Source organism: Ambystoma mexicanum, chromosome 10 (genome assembly GCF_040938575.1).
Source record: "Ambystoma mexicanum isolate Mex_15411 chromosome 10, UKY_AmexF1_1, whole genome shotgun sequence".
In the NCBI taxonomy this organism is placed as follows: domain Eukaryota; kingdom Metazoa; phylum Chordata; class Amphibia; order Caudata; family Ambystomatidae; genus Ambystoma; species Ambystoma mexicanum.
This window is the reverse complement of record NC_090932.1, coordinates 1,277,261,515-1,277,280,549: the sequence shown is the minus strand read 5'-3', so window position 1 is coordinate 1,277,280,549 and position 19,035 is coordinate 1,277,261,515. Positions and strand designations below refer to the sequence as shown.

Here is a 19,035-nt window from a genome sequence, read left to right as displayed (position 1 = left end):
TCCCTTTCCTCCTGGACACCGTGGGTGTCAATGTGGAAATGTTCTACTGCGCGTGCGAGAACCTCGTTTAGGAGGGGTTGGTTATCGACCGGGGAGTCGGTAACCCGGGCTTCGTTCTCTACCTGGGAATCTAAACTGTATGTTTCCGGGTCCTCCTCTTCCTCTTCCTGGTCCTCATCATCCCCATAGTAGCCCGTCCCGGGTTGCTCTTCTACCATACCAAATTCTTGGTCCTCACAAAAGGAAGCCTCTCCTTGATACAGTGAGTATGGTCTTGCGTATGGTTGTACCTCGAAGGGTTCTGACCTCATCGGAGTTTCAAACCGGGGCTTTTTACTCGGGGGGGATAGGATCAGTAGAGCCTGAGGGTGTCACCCCCTGTGGATCATACGAGAGGAAATGTTCTGGATTTTTATCATAAAAATCAGCCAAAGAAGACATTCTTGACATGACCCTATCTATGTCTTCACTGGACCATTTTTTGGAACTGGGAATGACTCTCTCAGCAAGTCTATGGGATTTATCTTGAGTAGCTTTGCTGGTGAGTGGAAAAATGTTTTCCCTGTCCTTTAGTGGCTCCGGAGGTTTTCGACGCCTGGCGTCGAGGATCGGGGGTGGTGTCCCTGTCCTTCGAGCGTGGGGCCTCGCTGGTTTTAACTGCGGGCTCCAACTCCTGGAGCGCGGCCTGGGGGTGGAAGTCGTCTTCGTCTTCCGACGATCAAACTTCTGTTAGCCTAGGGAGCGAGGCACTCTTGGCAAGAGTGGATGATTGCCTGGAGTCATGCAGCGATCTTGATCGAGAGCGCCCAGAGGACACCGAATCAGACCGTTCTGTTTGTGCCTCTTTCCGAGAACTCGACGTCGTCGAGTCTCGGTTGGACTTAGTGTGTTTAGTGCGTGTAGTATGTGAAGCGCTTGTGTCGCCGGGGGTCTTCCCCATAGCCGCCCTGCCGGACGACCTTCCGAGGTCAGGGACCTGAGCTCGGCTGTCTTTCGACGCCGTAATGCCCTCGCCGTCCGAAAGTACGGCATCGCTGCCCTCGCTGAAGGCGCCCTCCGCTGCCATGGCCGCCTGCCTGGCGTGGTGGGCCCAACGCTTCGTCGAACGGTTCTTAAGTGTCTTAGGTTTAAACCTACTACACGCTCTGCAGTTCGCTTCGGGGTGGTCCCTCGGCAAGCAGAGATTGCACGTGGCGTGCCTGTCGACCCAAGGGTATTTGCGATTGCACTTGGGGCAGAATTGAAAAGGGGTACCCTCCATACGCACCTTGAGGCAGCGGGCTGTTAAGTGTAGGAAATGTATAAGGTGTACCTATATACCAAGAGTGTAGAGTATGTACCACAACCCACTCTCCATACTTGCAGGGCCGAGGCCAGAGGAATTTATGGAAAATATGGAATTTATGGAAAATATAGTGCGGTTACATGGTTTCCCTTCCATATTAGTCTCAGACCGTGGAAGTCAATTTATCTCCCACTTTTGGAAGAAATGTTGCCAACTAGCACAAATAGACGTGCGGTTATCCACCAGCCACCACCCCCAGACCGACGGACAAACCGAGAGAACCAATCAGACTCTCGAGCAATATCTGCGGTGCATGTTACACCAATCCGAGTTGAATTGGAAGGACATCCTTTGGATTGCAGAATATGCATACAACAATTCAGTGCATTCTGGAACCGGACAGACTCCTTTTTATACCCTGTATGGTCACCATCCTCGGACCTCTGACCTAGATCCACCTCTGACCCTGGAGATGCCTGCAGTAAATCACCTACATTCCACAATAACCCAACCCTTCAAAGAAGCTACAACCCACTTACAGCAAGCCAAGAAAAAGTATAAAGAAAACGCTGATTTGCACCGAAGTAAAACTCCTCCTTACCAAGTAGGAGATCAGGTATGGCTGGCAACTAAACATCTACCCCTCAAGGGTCAGCGAACTTTTAATCCCAGATTCATTGGGCCTTACCCCATCAAAGCTATTATCAACCCAGTGGCCTTTAAACTCGATTTACCATCCAACATGCGGATTCATCCCGTTTTTCACGCATCTCTTCTAAAACCAGTACAACCTGGAACCAGACTGTCTGAGCCCCCAGGCCCTGTCCAAATTGATGGAGAATTAGAATTCGAAGTGAAAGACATTTTAGATTCCAAGATAGTTAAGTCGAAACTCTTCTATCTTGTTGATTGGAAAGGATATGGACCTCAGGAAAGATCTTGGGAACCCAGTAACTATGTTCACGCACCACGATTAATTCAAAGATTCCATCGAAGATTCCCTCACAAACCAAAACCCCGGAGGAAAAGACCTTGGGAGGGGCCTTGAGGGGGGGGTACTGTCATGATGCCTACCTCTAAGGAGCCAGGCCGGGCCCAGCAACCCCAGAGGCAGACATCATTTTCCCCAGGGAAGTCTCAGCGGGCCCAAGTCGGGGCCCTTTGGACTCAGTCCTGGCGCCTTAGGCGCCAGGCTCATAGCGGACCCCAGTCCTGGCGCCTTAGGCGCCAGGCTCATAGAAGAGGATATGTGTTTAAGTGCTTGGGTGCACACTTACCTGATGCAGACCTTGCTGCTTCATCCAGGCCCTCTTGAGGCCTGAATGGGACTACTTAACCTGTAGGACTACTTCACCACCCGGGTGTGGTCAGGGAAGGATACATACCTGATTGGTGGAAGGATACATACCAGGAACTTCTTCCAAGGCTATTTAAACCCCACCCGAACAGCCACACATGCTTCGCGTTGTTCTGCACCTAGCAGCTGGACGCTCGCCGTGTCAGCTCCTGCATCCTGACTTCAGCCACGCCTGCCAGCACCCTGGAACACCTGCAAGGGAAGAAAGGAAGAGAATAGGAGAAGAAAAGCCCTTACCTGCTAAATCTGCATCCCGGAGTCATTTCTCCAACGGCCCTGAAAAGGAAGACATCATTTTAAAGGCATTTCGTTTCGATCGCTGCAGCGCTGCATTTTACTCGCCTTTGCAAGGCGCTTCCATCTTCAGCAGCGATCTTCCGGATTCAGCTACGCCCCGGCGCCTAGAGGAAAAAAGACAAGAACAAAGGTGAGAGGGAGAAAAGGAATAAGGAAAGCTCAGTTTCCTTTTAAGTCTTACCTGTTGGATTATTCCCACTGCATTTCGGGTCCTGCCGCTTCTTGGCATCTCCGGACCCCGGCCCCTATGGGGAAAAAGACATAAGCATTAGCGCTTGCTGCAATTAGACAACGAACATTATTATTAAGCTTGAACTTTTGAACAGAACTTTTACAGCGCCTTACCTGAACAGTCAAGCTTACCTGAACTCCCATCAATCCTCAATCCAGTGAAGTAACTGGGTTTCAACGCGCCCCTGCATCAGAAGTAGGATGGAGAGCTCATCCTTCCAAACCCTAAGGTGAGGCTTCACGGGGAATCGTGGAGGAGGTATCGTGGAGGGTTGGAAGGGAGTGGGAGGCTTGAGCATTGTTCCACAGTTGGTAATACTCCCTTTTCACGCACAGGAGGGTATCCAACGAGCCAGGGAAGCCAGAATAGAGGGGCCCTTCCTGTCCATCTTCAGAGTTCTGCGCCTTCGACGCCGCGCCTCCGTGGGAACCAGGTGAGCGTTACATTAAGTACATTCAGCAGAGAATAGATCCGTCCCTGGTGAACCCGAACCTCACCAGAGCAGTCAATCCCAGGGTTGAAAAACTTTTCAGGGCGGCCCAGTCTGCCCCTCTCTATATAAGAGGACATCTGAAGCCAGACTCCCTAGTTGTCACCAACACTCGTAAGAGGGCTGGAACACCCTTGCCATCGTCCGAAGCTCCTCCCGACAAGGAGAGCAAAAAACTATACGGTTTCGGCAGGAAAGTAGCCTCAACGTCCGCCTATCAAGCAAGGATTGCAAACTCCACCACCCTGTTGGCCAGCTACAACTGCCATCAGTGGGAAGAAGTCGCGGCACTCATAGCCTCCGCTCCTGAACCTTTAAAGGGTCAGTTAGCTCGGATTTCCGCAGAGGGTAGAGCCGTGTCTGGTTGCATTTTGAAAGCAACCTTCGACGCCACGGACAACGCAGGCAGATTGATAGCGGAAGGCACTGTTATCAAAAGACATGCGTGGTTACGGCAGTCTGGTTTTAAGGCAGAAACCCAGGCATCATTGTTGGACAAACCGGTGGAAACCGATCTGTTGTTTGGTAAGGCGGTCGAAGACGCACTGAAGAATGCCAAGGGCGAATACGAAACACTCAAGTCCCTTGGCCAGTTAACCAATAAACCCCCTAACCAGAGAGGGAATAGTAATTTTCGTCGCCCACGCGGCCAAAATTCCCAGAGAGGATCTACCTATTCCCAGGAGCAGGGTACACAGTGGAACAACCAACAGTCTACCCAGGGTTACGGCAGGGGTAATAGGAGAGGTTGTGGTAAAGGCAGAGGCAGCCCCAACAAGGGAGTCGGCACGCCTCCACCAAAGCAGTGACGCTCAGTTCAGAGTCCCTTCTCACGCAACCGCAGTAGGGGGACGCATTTCCAACTTCACCCAGGCTTGGGAAGGGATCACATCAGACAGATGGGTGCTGTCAACAGTATCCACAGCTTATTGTATAGAACTACTGCAGCGTCCCCGGAACCATCCTCCACGACAAAGAGTACACTCTTTAGAACACCAGAAGATTCTCCTCGAGGAGATCGCCATTCTGCTAGAAAAGGACGCGATAGAACTCGTCCCGGGACACCAGGTAAACCAGGGTATTTATTCAACTTACTTCCTTGTGCCAAAGAAAGATTTGACAATGCGCCCAGTATTGGACTTACGGCCTGCCAACAAGTTGTCAAGCAAAGTGTGGTTGAACTCCCGTCCCCTGCACACTATCGAATATCTGAAAAAATCAGAAAAATAACTCAAGAGAGTTTCTGGATTTTGTTTACACCTAATATTTTAGGTAATATTTAGAAAAACAGAAATTTTGACAAACACTTTTTCATGATACATAAATCATTTTCCTTAAACAGGTAAGAAAATATTTTGTGAGAACAAAGATTTTGGTGAAAGTATCCTTTTCTTTATTGTACAAAGCATATGGTGGTGCCCAACGCGATTCGAGTACAACTCTTCTTCAGGGGCAATGGCACAATTTTTTCATTTTTCTACAAAGTGAAGAGATGACATGAGTCAAATTATCTTAGCCCATTATAGACAGTACATATAATTTATCTCTGTTTTTAGCTCAGTTTAACCCAAATGGCGTAAAAAGTCATCCGTTAAACATAAAGTGACAAATTTAAACAAGTATTCGCAATTTGGGGAAGATTGGCAAACGTACATTGATTCAAAAACCCATTCCTGGAAACCATATAGTAGTGTACTTATTTTACACAAAATAAAGAAGAAAAAATGCTGCTTATATTCAGCTAGATAAATCTGCTTATGATCCAATCATACATTCTTGAACAAAGATTATGTAGTTACATTTGTACATGGAACTATTTCACAGAAAAGGTAAGAACAAAAACGTTTTTCAAAGTGGAAACAAGGTTATCCATATGGTAATTTCTAAGTGAAAGTAAATGGAGTGAAAACTTACATGTCTTTAGAAAAAGATCGAAAAAAATGAAGTGAATGCAAAGTGCATCTAGTGGTTGTCATCCAGCACGGACAAATTGCAGCAAAAGGTTCAAAGTCTGCAAACTACTATTTAACTGAAAGGAGAGAGACAAAGATAAGTATCTCAAATAGACTACATCTAATCTAGAAAGAAACCTGATGGCTACAAGTACTTACATGGAATTTTTTGGTAGAAGGCGCTACAAGGATGGTCGCATCTGCCCAGTAGGGGGACGCATTTCCAACTTCACCCAGGCTTGGGAAGGGATCACATCAGACAGATGGGTGCTGTCAACAGTATCCACAGGATATTGTATAGAACTACTGCAGCGTCCCCGGAACCATCCTCCACGACAAAGAGTACACTCTTTAGAACACCAGGAGATTCTCCTCGAGGAGATCGCCATTCTGCTAGAAAAGGACGCGATAGAACTCGTCCCGAGTCACCAGGTAAACAAGGGTATTTATTCAACTTACTTCCTTGTGCCAAAGAAAGATTTGACAATGCGCCCAGTATTGGACTTACGGCCTGCCAACAAGTTGTCAAGCCCCGAAAATTTCGTATGACCACGCTACAAGAGGTAATCCTCCTCCTAAAAAAGGGGGATTACATGGCAACCTTGGATATGAAAGATGCTTATTTTCATATTTCCATGTTCCCAGCGCACAGAAAGTATTTGCGCTTCAAGGTGGACAGTCGACCCTACCAATTCAAGGTACTGCCCTTCGGGATAGCTTCAGCACCAAGGGTATTCACCAAGGTACTGGCAGTGGCGGCTGCACACCTACGCAGGGAGGCAATCCCAGTGTACCCTTATCTGGACGACTGGCTCATAACGGGGGAAACCCAGGAATTTGCAGGACAAACATTCAAAGGACTATCGACCTCCTTCACGAGTTAGGCTTCTCAATCAACGAGAAAAAGTCAAGCCTAGTGCCAAGCACCTCAAAACAATTCCTAGGAGCAATCCTAGATACCCAAGAGGGGTTGACCTTTACTTCAGAAGAAATAATTCGGAATATACTACTGCAAATTCCGCATTATCAGTCCGGTCAACAAATAACGGTACGCAAAGCAATACGTTTACTGGGCATGATGGCATCATGTATTTACCTGGTCCCCCACGCGCGCCTGCGCATGCGTCCCATGCAGGAATGGTTGGCGAAACAGTGGTCTCAGGCAAGTGGTCAGTGGGACTATCTAGTGGTCGTTTCACCAACACTGGTACAAAGCCTTCACTGGTGGACAAGAGAGAATCTCGCACAGGGGAAACCCTTTTACGATCCCGAGGTACAGGCAATAGTCACTACAGATGCATGCCTGACGGGGTGGGGATCTCACAATCTCCACCACACAGCTCAGGGTCTCTGGTCTCACTCAGTGGCCAAGAACAACATCAACCTGCTAGAGCTTCTGGCAGTATTCAGAGCGCTTCAGGCGTTCGAGCCCCACCTACTAAACCTGTCAGTGCAAATCCGGACGGACAGCACAACAGCCATGTTCTACCTGAACAAGCAAGGAGGGACTCGCTCGCCAAATCTGTCCAAGCTTGCCCAGAAAATCTGGATATGGGCACTCAGACGGAACATCTTCCTGTCATCACAACATGTTCCACGGGAGCTCAATTCCCTAGCGGATGCTCTGAGCAGAGACTCCCTCCCAGAGGAACACGAATGGGTTCTACACATAGTGGGGTTTCCCCATTATAGACTTATTCGCCACAAGCGAAAACAGACAATGCCCAGGATTTGCATCCAGGTTCCCCCAACCAGACTCCCAGGGGAACGCCCTGTGGATGAACTGGTCAGGGATGTTTGCGTACGCTTTTCCACCAACTCCTCTCATCAGGAAAGTGGTGAACAAGATGAACAGAGAGTCGATGACGCTCGTCCTAGTTGCTCCCAAGTGGGCAAGACAACCGTGGTTCCCACACCTACGCAGGATGGCGGTGTGCGAGCCCATCAAACCTCCAGCCTGGTACAACCTATTGTCCCAGCACCAAGGTCAAACAGTGCACCAGCAGCCCAACTCAATGAACCTGGCAGCATGGCTCCTAAGGTCATAGAGTTTGGACATCTCAATTTGCCACAGAGGTGTATGGACATCCTAAAGGAATCTAGGAAACCAAACACAAGGCACTGTTACTTTGACAAGTGGAAGAGGTTCGTTATCTGGTGCCAGAGTAGATCAATCAACCCGGTTGATTGCACTCCTTCCACTATTGTTACATACATGCTCCACCTGCTGGATGCAGGATTGGTTTTTAACTCACTGAAAGTACACCTGGCAGCCCTGTCGGCTTACACCACTTCCCATAGCAAGGTTTTGTGGTGTAAAGTACCAGTAGTTAAAGCCTTCATGGAAGGAGTAAAGAGACTTCACCCTCCTATTTCAAACCCACCACCAGGGTGGGACCTTAATGTGGTGCTAGCCAAGCTCATGGGCCCCCCTTTCGAACCCATGCATAAAAGCAGTCTCAAACACCTGACTTATAAAACGGGCTTCTTAGTAGCTATTACTTCTATAAGAAGGGTCAGTGAAATTCAGGCTCTGTCAGTGCAGGATCCCTTCTTTACTGTCCATAAAGACAAACTGGTTTTACGCACACACCCTAGGTTCTCACCTAAATTTATATCTAAATTCCATGTAAACCAGTCCATCGAGCTTCCGGCTTTCTTCCAAGACCCGCAAAGCTCGGCTGAGGTGAAACTACACACCCTAGATGTGCGTAGGGTGGTCCTCTACTATGTAAATAAGACCAGACCGCTAAGAAAAACAGATCAACTGTTTGTCTCCGTAGCTACAGGCAGAGAGGGGGATCGCGTCTCTAAAGGTGCCATCTCGAAGTGGATTATTAACTGTATCGAGCTGTGTTACTCACTTTCTGAAAGAACTCTGCCTTTCACGCCAAGAGCCCACTCTACTAGAGGCATTGGGGCCACTCTGGCTTTCATTGCAAATGTACCCCTTGACACCATTTGCAAAGCAGCTACTTGGAGCTCTATTCACACTTTTACTCAGCATTACTGCATTGACACCCATTCCAAGGCAGATACACAAGTGGGACAAGCGGTTCTAAGACACTTATTGCTCATGACCCTTCTCACATCCCACCTCCTTCTTCAGGTACTGCTCGCTAATCTATGCACAGCATGTGATCTAAGCAGATTCCACAAGCCTCAGAAGGGATACATTACTCACCGTAATCGTATTTCTGATGCTTGTATCTGCTTAGATTCACATGCGACCCACCCTTCCTCCCCTCTGAGAGAAGGCGCATGATGGCTTGTAGTCTTACCTTTCTGTTTATCTGCTTGGATTATCTGTACTCACGCTACTCCTCATGCTACCTCATGTCAGAAAAAATACAATCTGAGGATCATAGACGCGTGAGGGATCTTGGGTACAGTGGACGTCACACTAGGGATAGTATTACTGGCACGCCCTGTGTCGACGCCCATTTTCGAGTTTCGAAAAACAAACTGTAATACTCCACAGCTTCCACTAGATGTCGGCCTATGCACAGCATGTGAATCTAAGCAGATACAAGCATCAGAAATACGATTACGGTGAGTAATGTATCCCATATATATATATATATATTTATATATATATATATATATATAGATATGTATACACTTTTAATTATATGCACGCGTATGTAGTGCTAATGCATGCGTTATGTATCCTGTTTTTTTAACTTATGTATATTGCGGTATGCAGTACGGTGACAGGTGGTGGATCTCGAATCTTATGTAATCATGGTTCGTTTTCTTTGGCAGAATGGGGTGATTGCTCGATTGCAGTTACACCTCCTTCATTGTTTCACGTTCACTGCTGTGCATTCTATTCTAAGCATGTGAATCCATGAAAGATCCAATGCTGGAGAAGGGAATAGTTTCTTACCTGTAACTCCATTTCTCCAGCATTGGTATCTTTCATGGATTCACATGCGCCCTCCGGCCTCCCCGAAATGCAATCTTCGCATTTTTTCTGGTTTCACCCAATTCCACTTGGAGGGGTCGAAATCTGGAAGGAGCCGTGGGGGCGGGGCATTTATACCGCTACGTCTTGGTAGGGCGTGCGTGCGCAGCCCAAAACGACGTAGATAGGACACTAAAGTGTCGAAAGTTTTCCTATAGGAAAAGGCTATATAAGCTTACCGAGGGGAATATTCTAAGCATGTGAATCCATGAAAGATACCAATGCTGGAGAAATGGAGTTACAGGTAAGAAACTATTCCCTTCCATTTGATAGCTTTGAGAAGACTATCCAAAACAATGCCTAGGAGGTTTTTAGGACATTTCTGCTGCTTGTGGACAAAACCTTGCCCTACAAATCATCCCTATGTGTCCAAGTGTAAATAATGGAACACCCTTCTGTGTTTTCACTTGCAATCATCCCATTACAATCCTAATTTCTTTTGTTTATGTGCTACTTGCTGTAACAGATTTAGCAGCTTTGCAGGGCTGTAAATAACAGGTGTTACCTAATTGTGTGGTACTCATTTTATCAACACCTGGGGCATGAAAGACAGAGTCTGTCTGACCGGGATTCCAATCTCTAACTGTGTACGGGTTCACATTGATTGCAGAAGCATACTTTTACCCAATGAACTATATTTGTGGAACTTACAAAGGCCATTTTCCCCACTCTGGAAGTGTTGGCTACACATTGTAAGGGTGCAGAAGACTGACACACAGGTGGCATAATGATTGCTAATAGCTTTTATTTAAGATCAAAATAAAGAGAAAACCTACCTTTCCATATATCTGTGAGGGGTTTCTCTGCCTCATCTAAAATACTAATGTTTCGGTCAGGATGTCCATATAAATCAATAGTCCACCATCCTGCGTCAAAAAACCTACTTTTGTCCCTCAACTTCTAACTACATTAAAGAGGTAGTGGATCTTCTTGGTACAGGAGAATGGATCCCTTCTTCTGGAGAGCAGACCACGGTTGCAGTTGTTAGGTGGGATCTTTACCTGAGGGAATGTCTCCCTTCCCCAGGTCTCAATCCCTTTCCAAGGCACAAAACAAAGTTCCAGGTTGCATTGCCAACACGTGGTAAAGTTCTCAATTCAACTCAAAAGGTAAAGTTCCAGTTCAAACATCAACATTCCTTATTGCTCATAGTTGCTTCTTCCCTGTTGGGTTCCTGGAGAATGCCTCCTTGGTTTTCCACCACCAGGGGAGTGACTCCCTCCCCTGACTTCAATCCTGCAAAACAAATGATTGCTGGCTTTGCATCAAAAGTTCATTATTTCTTCCCTCTTCCCCTGGACTCTCTTTTCACTTGGTTTAACGATTTCGAAATGCCAGGGGAAAGACTCTCTTCCCCTGGCCTTCCGTTTTCTTCTCACACTCTCTTGGCTTTTACTTTCACAGTACACAACACCAGGGGGAATGACTCCCTTCCCTTGGCCTTTCTTGGCTTTAGTTTTACAGTTCACAATACCACAGGGAATGACAACCCTTCCCCTTGCCTTTCTCATATATTGGGTTTAAATTCTTTTGGTCTGTCCCGGGATGCACTGTAGCCTCCAGAATAGCTGGCAATATTGCCTTTGCAAGTTTGAGGCCGGGTCATTTACAGGCAATTCTCCTGAAGTGTTACAGATCATTTTCTCTTTAATTAGGCTCTTTCCTTCCAGCTTTTAATGATCTGGTTTGGATTTTCAAGGTACATGTCTTGGTAGAGGGTATAGATATGTGAAATATGTTTAGTTGGCTTCTTTATAGTAAAGCACACCCATAAACTGGTTATTTCCAGACTTGGTCTGATAGGAGTTTTTTTGGGAAGTGTGGATACATTTTCATGCTTTAATAAGTGTAATCCGTTTTCCCTCTTGTTCTGGTTATCAAGACTGTTTGGTCTATGTGAATTTGAGGCATGTTTCCTTTCCTTTGTTTTTCTGTGTTTTGCCCTGTTTGCCGATTATGTGTGGTTCTGGGGGTGCACCCGCCTCACAGGGTTCACCTACATCAGTCCTCCTTCCTAGCCACCCATAGCCTGGCTACCATGAACTCCCTGCTAGCAACATCCAGATTGTCACTCTTCGCCCATGACCTCTCTCCTACCACATCTACACCTACACTTCCCTCCAGACCTGCAGCCCACCCACCAGCGTGCCGATACAGACACACAGCACCAATACCACTCACCACCCACCCCCGCCATCCTTCCACCTACGGCTATTGCATGCAAATCCACCACGGCACGCTCTTCTCCTCGCTCCAACCAAACCTCACTCCATCTCCCCACGCCAAACATTGTTCCTGACTATTCAAACTGTTCCACCCTGTCCTAACATCCAGCCTGGCACTGCTCCCGACCGCTCCCCACCAGCCACCCAGTACCACCAGGTCCGCCCAGCCACCAACATTATTGGAACCTCTTCCACCCGCCAAGTCACCTGCCTCTTATTCAATGCCCGCTCCGTGGCCAGAAACAGACAAAGCAACATTTACCTATTATCCTTAAGCCAATAGTGCCTAGATGCCCCTGGGATATGTGCTCTCTATAAATGAGTAAATAAATAAATACATAAATAAATCCTCTGATAACCCGATCTCATCTTCATCACTGAAACATGGTTCAAGGATGACTTTGAACCAGTCGCACACAAAGCCTTCCCTCCCGACTACACCCTTATCACCCACAACAGCCACCAGAGGTGGCGGAATAGAGATCTTCCACAAGCCCTACATATCCATCTCTCTCAGTGAAACCCAATCATGCACAGCTAACTGTGAATCCGTACCGGTCAGACTCTCCCTGTTGCCCACTCTCTAACACACTTTCCTTCTCATCTACAGGCCAACAGGATATGACAAAAAAATGCCAGCAATTTCTGTGACTCACTAGCTACCATTCTGATCAACCATATTTCACTCACCCTACTGGGGAACTTCAATTTCTGGTTCGATATACCCAACAACCCGTTGACCCAACCCTTGGTCGACAGCCTAGAGGCGCTCAGCCTCTATGGGAATACCACAGGTCCCGCCCACACCGGAGGCCACACCCTTGACGCAATCTTCAGCTCCTCTGACCTTGCCTCAGTGTCCATCCCTAAACCGCTCATCTGGACAGATCACTCGGCCCTACCGTTTCCCAACCACACTCCTACCTCACCACCGATAGTCCCCCCGTCTCCTCTCAAGACCACAAATGCTGGAACATGGTCAATGTACTACCTGACTTGGATGAAGCCTTGCTACGCACACTCCCAACCTCAGACAGACCTCTACCTATCGAAGCCTTTGACTCTTGACTAAACAACTCACTCCTCCCTCTTACCCGCTCACGCCCCGCCCGCACCCGCAAAGGTCCAATCCCCAAATGATTCACGCCCCACCTGAAGACCGTCAAAACCCATAACCGCTCCCTCGAGCGCATATGGCGAACATTAATAAAAAACCTTGGCAAATCCTTGCTCGCCCACCATCACGTAACTACAAATGCGAGATCCGAAAAGCCAAAAAAATGACTATAATTGAAGAATACTGAACTGCTGCAACAGTAGTGAAGAGCTCCACATGATCATCTCAGAATTCATGAAGCCCAGTTGCACCACTGCCTCTACCATGCCCACGCGAGCCCTGTGAAACTCCCTCCCACATTACTTCTACAGAACAAAACTAGACAGTACGGCCACCCTTAATGCCAAACTCTCTACCCCCCACCCATACCGCATAGCTCAAGATCACACACCCACTGCAGCGCTGACCTTCAACTCCCTCAAGCCGATCGCGAGCGAGGAAATCCACAAACTACTGTCCAGCAGTAGACCATGCGGGTCCCCCCTTGATCCCTGCCTCGCCTCCCCCTCAAAGAAATCTTCTCCACCACCTTTGCAGGAGAACAGGCTAGATCCATATTCAATCACTCCTTCACCTTTGGCTCCTTCCCCGACCCCTTCAAAGTAGCGCACATCAAACCGCTTCGGAAAAAGGCAGGTCTCAACCCCCTCCAGCCATCCGATTACAGGCCCATCTCCAACACCAGATTCCTGGCAGATCTCATTGACCACTCTGCCTACTCTCAACTCAACCTTTACGCTGAATCCAACAACTTACTAGACCCCACACAGTCTGGCTTCCGGCCTCGCCATGGAACTGAAATCACACTGATCTCGATCTGGGACAACCTCAATGTCACGGCAGACTCTGAAGGATGCACTGCTCTGGCTCTGCTTGATCTCTCAGCTGCCTATGACCCCATTAACCACTCAATCCTCCTCGACCGGCTCCACTCTCTTGGAATCTGCGACCTGGCACCCAGCTGGATTGCCTCATTCCTTAACAACAGGAAACAAATCGTAATCCTACCCCCTTTTACCTCCTCAGCTCGACCAGTGGATGCCTGAGTACCCCAGGGCGCTTGCCTCTCTTTGCTCCTTTTCAACCTCTACATGAGCCCGCTACCAGCGAACATCCACTCACACTACCTCACCTCGTAAAATTATGCTGATGACACCCAACTCATCCTGAGAATCCCCAAGACAAGTTTTGATCACCCCCCTGACCTAAAAGCTTTCCTCAATGATATAGACCTATGGATGTCTAGAAACCACCTCCTTCTCAACTCAGAAAAAAACGAGATCATGGTATGTGGCAACATAGCTCTACTCCCACAACCACTCCCATGGCCTCCCTCCCTCGGCACCCCCTGCCACCTCCAACACAGTCAAAAACCTTGGCTGCATATTGGACTCAGACCTAACCCTGTCGCACCAGATTAATAATGTATCCAAATCCTGTCACTACCACCTCAGGCTTCTAAAATGCATCTTCTCTTATCCTGGGTGCTCTGGCATACCAAATTAACAAACTGCAAAGAGTCCAAAATGCTGCTGCTAAACTCCTCCTTGCACTAGGACAAAGAGACCACATCTCTCCTGATCTCCACATCCTCCACTGGCTATCTGTTGGACGAAGGGCCACCTTTAAAATCCTATGCATCACCCATGGAGCAGTACACAAGGCCGGCAGGTCATACTTCCAAGAGAAGACTATGCGCTTCCGCCCAACACATAGCCTGAGGTCAAGCACAGCCCTCCTACTTATGATCCCAGTCTCCAATTCTGTCAGACTTGGAGGGTCAACCTACTCTACGCTCGCACCTACTCTATGGAATTTGCTACCTCCTCATATTCAGCACAATCAGAACTACATGGCCTTCCGTAAAGCGGTAAAAACATGGCTTTTGTCAAATCTATGAAAAGGTCCACCCATGGCCATATACCCATCCCCTTAAACCCCACCCACCTGGTGCCTTCCTGGTTGCTGCTCTTTTTCATCACTTAGCAAGCCCCACCCACCTGGTGCCTTCCTGCTTGCCGCTCTTTTCCCTACTTAAGGAGCCCTCCAGCCTCTTTTCCTTTTGCAGGTGGTGGCAGGTGCAAGTGGAAGTAGGTCATCTGGCCTAAGCACCACCCACCTTCTTAGCCCTGCCTCTTCCTTTCTGCTCTTAACTCTTAGATCAAGGGCATCTCTCGCCCGGGCGTCAAAAGTGAAGGGCAAACAAAGAAAAGGGCAATTCCTGTTTGGATCTGTACGGACCAGGAGGACCCAGGTCCTGACCCCCTGCAGATGAGCGTGCACCAACATGTGTTTACCCCATCTGTCCCCACAGGCCATCCCCACCCACTCTAGTCCCCCTGTGATGTTCCCTTTTTCCCCCCACCCTTCTCGCACACATGTGTTGCCTGTTTTGCTTGATTCTTCTACCCTGCTCCCTCTGCCCCCCCTCCAGCCTACTTCTGCAGGAGTCTTTCCTCATACATTCTGGTTTCCCCATCACCGTCTTGTGGCCAATGCTGGATTTGACTTTTATGGACTTCATTGATTCACGGTGCGTCACCCTTTCTCAACTGTCATGCTGGACTTCCTTTGCATCTTGTACTCATGGTGGCCCTGAATCATGCTGTTCCCATCTTCATCTTGTATCCTGGCTTGTAACATTTTGTGTTACTACTGACTTCTGCAATTGTTTTCGCTCTCCCCTCTTTCTTCTCCACTCTTTTTGACTGCTTACTCGCTGTTCTCTCCTCCTCCCCCTTCTCCCTTTGCCTATCTCCTCCCTTACCTCCCCTATGTACTTACTCTATCAGAATTGTCCCTGGACCTAGTATGATAGCAACCTCGTCTGTCTCCTCCCATCTTCCCTTGCTGCCCCCCGCCCCCAGCACTATCTGAAATGTTGTGCGGCCTAGTACGATAGTCACTTGTATTATTCCTCCCCTCTGTGCCTCACCTTTTTGTTTTTCTCCGGCTTTACCAGAAAGGTTGTCGGCCTAGTATGGTAGTCACCTGTCTGTTTCCATTTCCTTCCCACTCTCCCCCTCCCTTCCTTATATATGTCTTAGCTCTTGCACTATCTGAAATATCGTCAGGCCGAATATGATAGTTAATTACACATCCTTAATGTTCATGGCCTGTAAGAATGTCATTGGGCCTCATTACACGGACGGCGGTAAGGGTTAACGGTCACCGTTAATGGCAACGGTGACCGTTAACCCTTACCGCCGTACTACGAGGTCCCTTTGCGGGTTGGAGGATTTAAAGCCTGCTTCTTGCAGGCGTTAAAATCCAACCCGCTAAGGGACCTCGGAGCTAATTACGGCACCGCAAAATTGCGGTGCCGTAATTAGCGCCTTCCCCATTTCCATAGAGCCCTATGGGGCAGAAATGGGAATGGGGAAGGGCAATGGCGGAAAGGGGATTTACCGCCCCTCCAACCTTGGAATGGGGCGGTAAATCCCCTTTCCGCCAAGGCGGTGCCGGTATTTTACCGGCATGAGCCATGGCGCTAATAGCGCCATGGCTCACCGCCTACCGTGTAATGAGGCCCATTTTTCCCTTGTTCCCTCCCTTGCCTTGAAGCACTTTGAAACACATTGGGCCTCATTACAGGTCGGGCGGTCCGGAATTAACAGTGGCGGTAAATCCGCCGCCACTGTTAATTCCGGACCGCCCGATCCCGAGTCCTGCAGGTCTGACCTGGCGGGTTGAACACCTCCCGCCTGCAGGCGCACGTGGAAACACCAGCACCATCACGAGATGGTGCCGGTGTTTCCACTTCCCCATTCTCATTGAGTCCTATGGGACTCAATGGGAATGGGAATTTACACCATTCCGCCTCTGGGATTCCCAGGACACCAGGGTCGTAATGCCCTGGTATTTCCGGGAGTCACGGAGGCGGAATGGTAATACGAGTCCGGCGGTAACCAGGCGGTTTACCGCCGGACTCGTAATGAGGCCCATTGTGTATAGGTGCTATATAAACTATCATATCATATCATTGTCCTATGAGAATCTGCACTAACCGGAAACAAAACATCACTGGAAAATCATGCAATATCCAAAGAAGCACCCAACAACCCAAATCAAAATCCCTATAAGGACCCTGAAAATGGGCCTCTAAGTCCAACCACAGACTCGAAAAGACTCCCCACCTGAAAAAAGAAAACATACCCTCGCCTGACAGGAACCACCCACCGATAACCACAGACACTCATTCCTTCCATTATGCTCAGTCTCCTCTTTACATCAACAAACAATAGAACGCAGCTACAGCCCTCGATCAATTCGGCCTAGCGGCACACATATACTCTTACACATGTCTCACGGCAGCGAGAATGCAGAGTAGGAGACCACCCTCCTTGCTGCGTACATTACAATGATCCCTCACATCCACCGCACCACACTTAGCATTAGAATGCAGTCAACCCACAAAAATCACTCTGGCTGCTGACATACAAAGTGCACTCAAGAACTATATGCTACACTACTCTTTCAATTGATACGGACCACAGTCCCCGAGGGAGTTCAACCCACAGCACTTTGAGATCATACCAATGGTACATACATTGCTATACAAATGCACTATAACATAAAATAACATATATAAAGCTGTTGGTGCGGGTCCCAGACCTGGGTTTCTTTAGGGCTTCGTCTGGGCAGACCTGGTTCACTAGCCTTCTAGGTACTGCCATGAAGAAGATGGCTAATGAAGATGGCTCCTCCTCAAGCTGCAGATTCCCAACCCTGTGTTCTCCTCCATATTGTGTTCCTGATATATCTGGTTCACTCCACTGCCAGGTACTATCATATGGCCAATTGTTTAAGCTATTCCCCTTGGGTATATCTGGGTCCCAGACCCAGGGTTTGAGGTTTCTCTTGCCCCTGTTCTCGATCCCGAGAGCCCAACGATTCTTCTCCATCATTCGCATGCTTCTCTGATGTCTTGTTTGGCTTCTCATGTTCTAGTGCTGCTTCCGCACTGTCTGCAGCGGCTCTGCAGCGCTTCTCTCTCAGCGAGATGTGCTTCTTGCCACGACCGCACGGTCCTGTTACTGCTTCCACTCGGACCTCCGCTCTTCCAGTTCCTTGGTCTGCCTAGGCACGGCGGACTGGATAGGGATGCCTTGGCTCCTTTGCACGCGTCCCGTCCAGCAGCAGCCTATCTCTTCCATGCTGGACGTCCTCCAGACTCGCAGATTCTCCTGGGAGGGGCTGAAAAAATTGTAAGTCTTTCCTCTCTCTATATGTTGAATGAGCAATGGCAGCTAGAATGCTCATTCCATTTCTTAGGATGACTCTTCATTATTCCTGACCACTTCCTCGTTTTAGCACATGTCAAGGAGATCTTCATTAAGTCATCCATACTCTTCCTCCTCTCAGTATCTCAAGGGTATTCAGTCTCACATATATACATGGAAGTTTGTGGTATGGTAGAGAGGGATGGTAAGGCGGGCCTCGTGGGCTATGAGGAGGTAAAGGAAGTGGTTGGAAGGTAAGGGTTGTTGTACCGTTTTCTCCCGAGATGTCCTTCCTGATCCCTAGAGGGAGAGTCTCTCCCCATGAGATCCTCCCGCTGAATACAACCCCCAGGAAGTCTATCGGGTAGCAGCCTCACCTCCCTTGCCTCATGGGAAGGGGCTCCCCCTCGGGGAGAAGTGACAACATCTCGGGATTCCTAACAACACCTAGAAAAAAGACATTCTCCTTACATCTGGGAACACACCAAATCAGTTGTCCTAATCTTGAGCATAGCAAGAAAGGGATTGATGAACCTGAATTCCATTGCATTCATACCTCTGGAGTGCTCCAGTAAAGGTTGGGCCCCTGGTACAGGAAAGTCTGTACTTCTGCTTTGCTTTCTTTCTTCATAGTCCACATCAGTGTGTTGTTTGCATGATAGGATGGAAGGGTACTGGGGAAAATCTCACCAATGTAGGTCAAGAATGTGTAAGCATGAGCAATCATGCAGCAAAGAATGATTTCCTGCAACCAATCAATGACAGTCCCAGATGTCAGAGACCAATCACCCAAGCAATTGGCTATAGTGATTTAGGGCCTTACCAGGAATTGGGCGGTATCCCGGCGGTAAAAGCGTTACTGCAACTTGGTCTGGCGTTGCAGTGATGGTA

At 48.4% G+C, this 19,035-nt stretch overlaps 1 protein-coding gene across 3 annotated transcripts in view; it reads left to right on the top strand.

The window, feature by feature from the left end:
• The window catches only part of LOC138492234 (uncharacterized), a 765,255-nt gene that overhangs the window by 417,858 nt on the left and 328,362 nt on the right, over window positions 1-19,035 (top strand). The gene's annotated exons all lie outside the window — the stretch shown is intronic.